Raw genomic sequence first — 8319 nt, forward strand, 5'->3', positions numbered from 1 at the left:
AAATCCCCCCCCCCCCCCTCACCCATTTGACTGGCTGAATTTTTAAGCCTGAATTTAGATGTGCAACCTATAATACATAAGGCAACCAAAGTCACCCTAATTACCCCCCCTACACACACACACATGCCTTTGACTGAGCGAATTTAGGTGTACAACCTATAATACAAAATCATACCCAACCCAAATCAAAATGACCAAGCCCTCCTTGGCTGGCGATGCAAACTCCTACATACTGAGGGATTGTCACCTACGGGGAAAATCAAAGCGTCCAATCGGTCAAGCGCAAACTCACAAAAGACGGGACTAAGTAAGGCGGGATGACAAGGGGCTCTTAGAAGGCAACAAGAATTTCATTTTTTTTTGCATCAAACTTTTCACCCAACGTTAGACCAAAACCTGTGTCCTTCCTGCTCTTTATCGATTGATGACAATCTCCAATGGGCGTTTTCCCACCAGACCTAGTTGAGTACCAGCTGTCATTTTTTTTTTACATTTTCAATACAAACTTTCGCGGTGTGTACCCCTTTCTTTTATGGTCTCAGCAGTACGGATACAATCACATTCAGAGCTACAGAAGAAAGAAAAAAGCTCAGGACTGGCTGGGGCGAGGGGATCTCCAGCTTGGCAGTGATGAACCCCTCTTCCCCACCAACTTGTGCCAAGTCAAATGTGCCTTTGTGCCTGCATCTTCCTCCCCAGCATGGGGTATTGATCAGAGATGGCAGAGACAGAGCATAGGTACTAGTAGGCGTGCCATCCCCTCCTCCTCCCTACCCGCCTTCCACTCCCATCTCCCCTAACTGAAGAAGAGAAGTAATAAAGGGATCGCAATACCTGCTCATGCCAACCGCCTTCAATCTGCTGCTTTCAGATCCCCCTGTCCCCCAGCCGGCCGCTTGCTTTACATCCCACCGATCTCAAGCTTGTAGATGTAATCCAGTATAGGTGGTGCGATCAGTGTCCAGGTCCAGCCAAGAAGTGACTGATCCCCCCTCCCAGCAGTGGCATGCGCCTAGTCTTCCCCCATACACAGGACACACACAGCCTGGGAGCGGAGATCGGTGCTGCTTCCTCCTCCTCCTCTGTACAGCATCTCTGCTTCACAGTCCGGAGCAGCGCATCCCAACTTCCCAGAGCACAACTAATCCTCTGCCCTCCGCAAAGCACATAGAGAAGGGTCGGCTACAAAGTGCTCGCACTTGTCTCTCTTCTGTATGTATGTGTGATTGTTTCCTGCCGCTCGCTGCTCTCTTAAATCCTCTTATGCGCAGGCATGCATGTTGTGTCCATGCACTGGCATCCTTCACAGTCGTCCCCGGTAGCCTGAGCAGTGCTGGATAATCCTGCTTTGTTTGGGTGCATGTCTGGCTTTAGGGAACAGTGCTCATCCTGCCAGCCTCTCCCTGCTGCTGAAGCTGCTGTTGGACCCGTGTGTGTGTGTCTCTTCTCTCTGTCTCAGGGGCGTGCACACACATACACACAGCAAGGCACAGCAAGCCTCTGCCACAAGCCCACCGCGCCCGCCCACTCCCCCCTGAATGACAGTCCCGGCTCGCCAATCGGAGCGTAGGCACGTCACGGCTTGCCAATCGCAGGCCAGGCTCCGGCGCCTACTCGTGTTGCCTGTAGTCACTCATGTTACACACATTCCTGGGACCGTCTACTTCCCTCGCACTATGGCAGAGCAATCACAGCGGGACAACCTCGTCTGCAGCTGTGGCCGCTTTCAAACTTTACCGGCTCGCCTCTGGTATTGTTCTGCGCGGTTATTTTCGGTTACGGGGGGTGGAAATGCAGTCACTCAAAGCCCCTGGAATGTTTAACGTGTGCATGGCATGTCAAAAGTAAAAAATTTAAATCACCTTTTATAAATGGTCATCCAGACATGATGGTGCATATTTAGCACTTCTTGGGACAACTCATCCTTATGTGATAAGGTGGCAACTCATCCTTATGTGACAAGGTGAGATCTCTCATCCTTATGTGACAACTCATGCTTGTGAGATGTGTAGGGTTGCCACCTGTCCTGGATTCACCTGGACAGTTGGGTTTTGAGTCCTGTATGTGCTGTTTCTGGGTTGCAGGCCATCTAAAACCCAGACACAGCACATATAGGACTCGAAATCCGGACTGTCCAGGTAAATCCGGGACGGGTGGCAACCCCAGTGATAAGGTGACAACTCTTTGGCTCCTAATTGGGCTGCTGTGTTGTCACCCTGTCACATGGGCTTGTGAGGCATGTTCAGTTGCCCAGCCTCTGCTAGTGCAGAGTTAGCAAACCACTGCTGAATGCTATGCTGCAAGTCAGCGCTCAACACTGCTAACTTACTGCTCTGCATCCACATTCACTTTTGCTGCGAGTGCTGAGTGTGACGGAGAAGGTGGGGACAGAGCACCAGCGGCCATTTTAACTGTGGGCACACCTGGCAGCGCTGGAGTAAGGTGCCTGAACTTCAATGGAGGAAATCAATTCAGTGTGGGAACCTAGAATTTTATGTTCACTGGAAAATGGTATTAGTCAAAAATATTCTCCTCCGCCATTTTTCTGAGTACTGTGCAGCGTACTGAAGTGCTGCCGAACAACTACTCAGCGCTTGGCTAAGGAACTGGACACGCCTTACGGATGGCAGTTTTCAGCACTCATCACCATCAGCAAAGATGCCTGAAGAGGTGATTGTTCAGCCCTTATTGTGATAAGGTGGCAACACTCTTTGCTTGGCTCCTGTTTGGGCTCCTGTGTTGTCACCCAGTCACATGGGCATCTGATGGCCACTACAGATGGCCGTTTCAGCATTCATTACACAGGTATGGTCTGCTATTTTCACCATCAGAAAAGATGCCTGACGAGGTGATTGTTCAGCACTCCTTTCGATAAGGTGACAATGCTCTGTGCTTGTCTCCTGATCGGGCTCCTGTGTTGTCACATGGATGTCTGATGGACACACAAAGTAGCAGTTTCAGCATTCATTATGCATATAAGGTAACAACTCTATATTTGGCTCCTGATTGGGCTCCTGCATCGTCACCCTGTCACATGGCCTTCTAATGGGTACTACAGGTGGCAGTTTCAGCATTCATTACGCAGGTATAGTCTGCTTGGCTCCTAATTGGGCTCCTGTGTTGTCACCCTGTCACATGGGCATCTGATGAACAAAACAGGTGGCAGTTTCAGCATTCATTACACAGGTATGGTCTGCTGTGGTCACCTTCAGGAAAGATGCCAGAAGAGGTGATAAAGTGACAACGCTCTGTCCTTGTCTCATGATTGGCCTCCTGCATTGACACCCAATCACACAGGCATTTGAGGGACACTACTGTGGCACTTAAAGAATGTATTATGTAAGCTGTTGCTGTTGTCCATCAGTAAAGATGCCCTAAGAAATGATTGTTCAGCCCCTAAGAATGTATTATGTAAGCGCGGTTTGCTGTTGTCCATCAGTAAAGATGCCCTAAGAAATGATTGTTCAGCCTCTTCCTGTCATAAGGTGACAACGCTCTGTCAATGTCTCCTGATTGTCACATAGACTTCAGATGGAGGCTACAAGTGGCCGTTTTACCATTCATTACACAGTCATAGTTTGCTGTTGTCACTTTAAGAAGGACACGCTGAGAAATGTGTGCTCCTGTCATAAGCTGACAACGCTTGGTCCTTGTTTTCTAATTGGGCTCCTGTGTTGTCACACAGGCTTCAGATGGCGACTATTCGAGGCCATTTTAACATTTATTATGCAGGTATGGTCTGCTGTCATGAAATACTTGTTCAGCACTTCTCGTGGTAAGGTGACATCGCTCATTCTTTGGCTCCTGATTGGGCTCCTGCGTTGTCACCCTGTCACATGGACTTTAGTTGGAGACTACAAGTGGCAGTTTCAGCATTCATTATGCAGACATGGTCTACTGTTGTCGCCATCAGGACACAACCCTAGGAGATTAAGCATTGTTAAGCATTATCACTTCTTGTCACGTGACAACGATCTGTCAATGTGTCTTGATTGGGCTCCTGCATTGTCACCCAATCACTACAAGTGTCTTTTTCAACATTCATTACACAGGCATAGTCTGCTGTTGTCACCATCAAGGAATCAATACTGAGAAATGCCATACAGTCTTTAATGGAGAACATTACATACAGACACTCCTTGGTTTACAATGGGGTTACATTTCGATAAACCCATCGTAAGGCGATTGTATTGTAAACCGAGGCGTGCATTTCAAAAGTAAGTTTCAATCTTTTAAAATCTGAAGCTGTCATTAACATATTGCCATGAAGGTCCTTGTTTAGGCACTTCCTGTAATAGGATGACAACGCCCTTCCAGTCTACCAGTTATGCTCCTGTGTTGTCACCGATGGGGACTACAAGCGGCTGTTTCAACACACATTACACAGACATGGACCACTGTTGTCACCATCCGGGAACCAATACTAGGAAATGCCATACAGTCATTACTGGAGAACATGTATGTACAGACACTCCTCGGTATACGATGGGGTTTACGTTCTGATAAACCAATCGTAAGGCGATTGATTCGTAAACCGAGGAGTGTACTGTATTGCCGCGGTCGGCCGCAGACAGTACACAATAGGGAGCAATAGCTAGACAGGCAGCGGGGACAGAGACCACTGCAGCAGGGAAGAGAGACCAATGTGACTGCATTCCCCTGCTGCCCCCCTGTACCTCCGCTGCTGCTCCATTCTCCCTCTGCCCCCTCGCCTCCGCTGCCTGCCCCATTCCTCCTCTGCTCCCCCATTCCTCCGCTACCCGCCCCGTTCTTCCTCTACTCCCCATATGCCTCCACTCCATCTAGAGGCTGTGAGCCATACCAGCCTGCTATTGGCTATTTCGAATTGCAATAGCAGGCTGCCTATTGAAACCCGGCCCACTAAGAGGAGGAGTGGACCTGAGAGAGTAACTTCTGTCTCAGGTCCGCTCCTCTGCTCGGTGGGCAGGTGCAATAGCCAGCCTGCTATTGGCTGCTGCAATTTCAAATAGCCAATAGCAGGCTGGGTATGGCTCCTGGCTTCTTCTATTCATCTGTCAGCTGTGGAAGCTAGCCGGCAGGTGAATGGGGAAGCAGGGTGCCTCGGGCATGGTTGCTTGAGAGTTACTATTAACTCTAAAGGCCGTGACACACTGAACGCGAAGCCGTGCAGAGCGAAGCAAAGCTATCCGGCACGGAGCTTTGCGTGCAGTGTGTGAGCTGAGTGCAGTCAGATGATTGACAGCACCTTCAGCCAATCGGCTCGTCCGTAACAACCTGCCAGCTGTCGCATCGCGACGCGCTGGTCTATACGCGCGAGCCGATTGGCTGAAGTTGAAATTGTTACTCTCGGCACGCTCAGCTCTGCGAGCTCTCGCAAGCTGAGGTGCCGAGAAGAAAGTGACATGACACACTGCTCGCAAAGGCAGTGCGCCACCGCTCCGCGCTGTTTTGCGTGCAGTGTGTCACGGCCTTTAAGCAGCCATAAACTACAGTTATCTGTCACCTATAGATCATCGTGGGTGCTGAAGAACTGGGAGTTTACTGTACAGTATTGCACAGTAAACTGCATTGTATATGTGATCGCAACCCGAGGAGCATGTGTATACTAGAAGTGGCTACCAACAGCAGGAGAGCAGCAGCACTGCGATGTAACAAAAGATGAAAAGAGGGTAAAAGCATATATTTGAATAAAAATAGGCAATTGTTTATGAGACACAGTGCTGTAAAAAACGAAATGTCGTTCAGTTGGGGTTTCCATCTACTTTCTATCTAGGAGCTTGTCTCTTATTGTCTGTATTAATCTATTGAGATTTGATTTATAGGTTGTGTGTGATGTAGGGTGATGTTTGGATGGATTGGGAATGTGCTCAGCGTCATTCATGTGTGCTCCCCCCTCCCTCCTCTGTACTTTCCTTCTTTCATGTTCACTCCTGTGCCCTTCCTTCCTCCCATTTCCAGCCATTCATTGCTCAGCGTTCCTATTCCACAGGCTCTGTATACTGTGTATGGAAGTCTCTGTCTCTCTCATTCTCTCTCTCTCTCTCTCTCTCTCTCTACTCCGCATATGTCCACCCTGAGTCCCCGTTCAAACCTTTGCGTTCTGGAAACGCATTTTTCCCACATTTGCTGCACATTTGCCGCACATTGCCTGTTGATTTCAATGGGTGCCGCACACACTACAAATGCGGGAAAGTATCTCATGTGGCAGATTCTGCTAAAGGCGTACTGCTTTTCGTCACCATGCATTTGTGCACGTTTAATGTGCATCCACGCATGGGGAAAATGCATTTTCCTGCGTGCGTTTGGGGTGGGATTAACAAGTAACGGCACCGCAAGCGCCAAGCACGTTTTTGACGCGTTCCATGAACACGCCTGTTCACTGAACGCAGAGGCGTTGACGGGACTGGACAGTAGCTCCATTGAGTGGCCATAATGCAGTATTATATTACATTTAACCTGAAAATAGACCAAGAACGTTTGTTTTTTTCCTTAATTCCCACAGAATGAACGTTCAGGGCGGGCGGGATCTCGAGTGGGCTCTGCAAGGGGTATAATGAAATCACGGGGCCCCATACAAAATTTTGCTATGGGGCCCTGTGATTTCTAGTTACGTCCCTGGCTGGAAGGCACAGTAATCGCACACTAAATTCCCCCCCTTCGTTCTGGGTTGGGAGGGGGCATGGTAGTGCATTGAAGTCAATGGCACAGCAGCCACGCCCTCTGCCCGCAGTGCGATCGGACGCATGGCAAAATATTGCCTGCATTCCGGTTCAGTGCAAATGCAAAAAAGCGCACCGCAATTGGTGCAAACTGACCCTCAGAGATTCACACGGTGAAAGACTCGTCGAATTGTTTATAAATAGTCATATCCGTGTCCCACCGGAATCCCAATATTCAGTCAAATGCGGATGGTGCTGCACATTTCCAGACATCAACAAGGTAGTCACCCGCACACCAGGATCAAGTGTATCAAACAGTCTTTATGTGACGTCAGATAGACACATATAACGTTTCATAAACTACAGCGGTCCATTCATCAGACAAACATAGTGACCAAGTTTGACCATAGTTAGTCACTGCGTTTGCCAGACCGCTGTTGGTTCTGAAACGTCACTGTTATATGTGATGCCATGTCTATCTGACGTGACATAAAGATGCTTTGATACGGTGCATCCTGGTGTGTGGGTGACTACCTTGTTGTTGTTTATAAATAGACCTCCTAGTGTTATATATTATTATTATTATACAGGATTTATATAGCGCCAACAGTTTGCTCAGCGCTTTACAATATAAGGAAGACATCACAATACAATTCAAGACAAGATGGTAAGGAGGGCCCTGCCCCTGAGGGCTTGCAATCTAAAAGAATAGAAAAGACACACACAGATATACAGAGCAAACTGTGTCGTGTATTGAATCAACACAGGACGTAGTATTTTACTTTGAAATCTGGATTATTTGGGACAGCTAGCAATCCTAATGTGTACATAACCTAGAACAGCGGTGGGCAACTCTGGTCCTCTAGCTGTTGTGGAACTACAAACCCCATGAGGCATTGCAAGACTGACCGTTAAAAGCATGAATCCCACAGGCATGTTGGGATTTGTAGTTAGAGCACAGACGGGGGGCCAGAGTTTGCCACACCTCATTTTTAAGCTGATCTGTGTTCACTTTACATATCCAAAACCATATGTAATCTTTCTAAGTTTTTGATATGAATATATAGGATAGGGTGAACATAATCCCTTTAAGAATTCAGCCCCTATACATTCCCACTATAGTCAAACTTTTATTTATAGTTGTGTTCTGCTAGCACTGAACTCTTATGATTAATAAAAAAAAAAAAGTCTTGGCATAATCATTCCTTTAAATGCAAAAGAGACTTGAAAAAAAAAAAGACACTTTCATGCCAAAAGAAGCATAATGAATAATTTGGCAAATGAATATGGTACTTTTAAACACTTCAGTTTGGTTGAAGGTGACCTTCATTTTTTTTTGATCCATTCAATTAAGCTTATTGCAAGACTGGCAAAGGTATTTTTTTAATCAGCGTCATTATATTGAGAGTGCAGGCATAAGGAAACATTTGGACATCTTCCTATTGCAATTCACATGATGAAGTGAGGCCAAGAGGCAAATGCATGCCCTGCTCCTGCTTCCTGAAATTTTCCACTGATCCTTTTATTTGATCCAGCTTCTTCTACTTTTTTTTTTCATTCAGCCTGTAATCTCCAAGCCAGGCGCTGGAATCTGCCTGCTAACACTCCAGTTTCTTTGGAAAGTCTGAAGCTTTTTGAGTTACAAGCGTGAGACTACGTTTGGCTTATCACACATTAT

General features: G+C 47.4%; 1 protein-coding gene and 1 long non-coding RNA gene across 19 annotated transcripts in view; one reads left to right on the top strand and one right to left on the bottom strand.

The window, feature by feature from the left end:
- PTPRD (protein tyrosine phosphatase, receptor type D) overlaps positions 1–1103 on the bottom strand; it is a 361390-nt gene extending 360287 nt beyond the window's left edge. For all 18 annotated transcript variants that reach the window (XM_018557538.1, XM_018557524.1, XM_018557525.1 and 15 more), the window contains exon 1: positions 835–1103. The gene's annotated coding sequence lies outside the window, so the exon portion shown is untranslated. The remainder of the gene's footprint in view (positions 1–834) is intronic.
- An 88-nt stretch (positions 1104–1191) lies between these two features.
- The window catches only part of LOC108787858, a 15288-nt gene continuing 8160 nt past the window's right edge, over positions 1192–8319 (top strand). The window contains exon 1 of the long non-coding RNA XR_001941296.1: positions 1192–1439. This is a non-coding gene — a long non-coding RNA (uncharacterized LOC108787858). The remainder of the gene's footprint in view (positions 1440–8319) is intronic.

This window comes from Nanorana parkeri, unplaced genomic scaffold (assembly GCF_000935625.1).
Source record: "Nanorana parkeri isolate BGI_ZX_2015 unplaced genomic scaffold, ASM93562v1 scaffold288, whole genome shotgun sequence".
NCBI classification, from domain to species: domain Eukaryota; kingdom Metazoa; phylum Chordata; class Amphibia; order Anura; family Dicroglossidae; genus Nanorana; species Nanorana parkeri.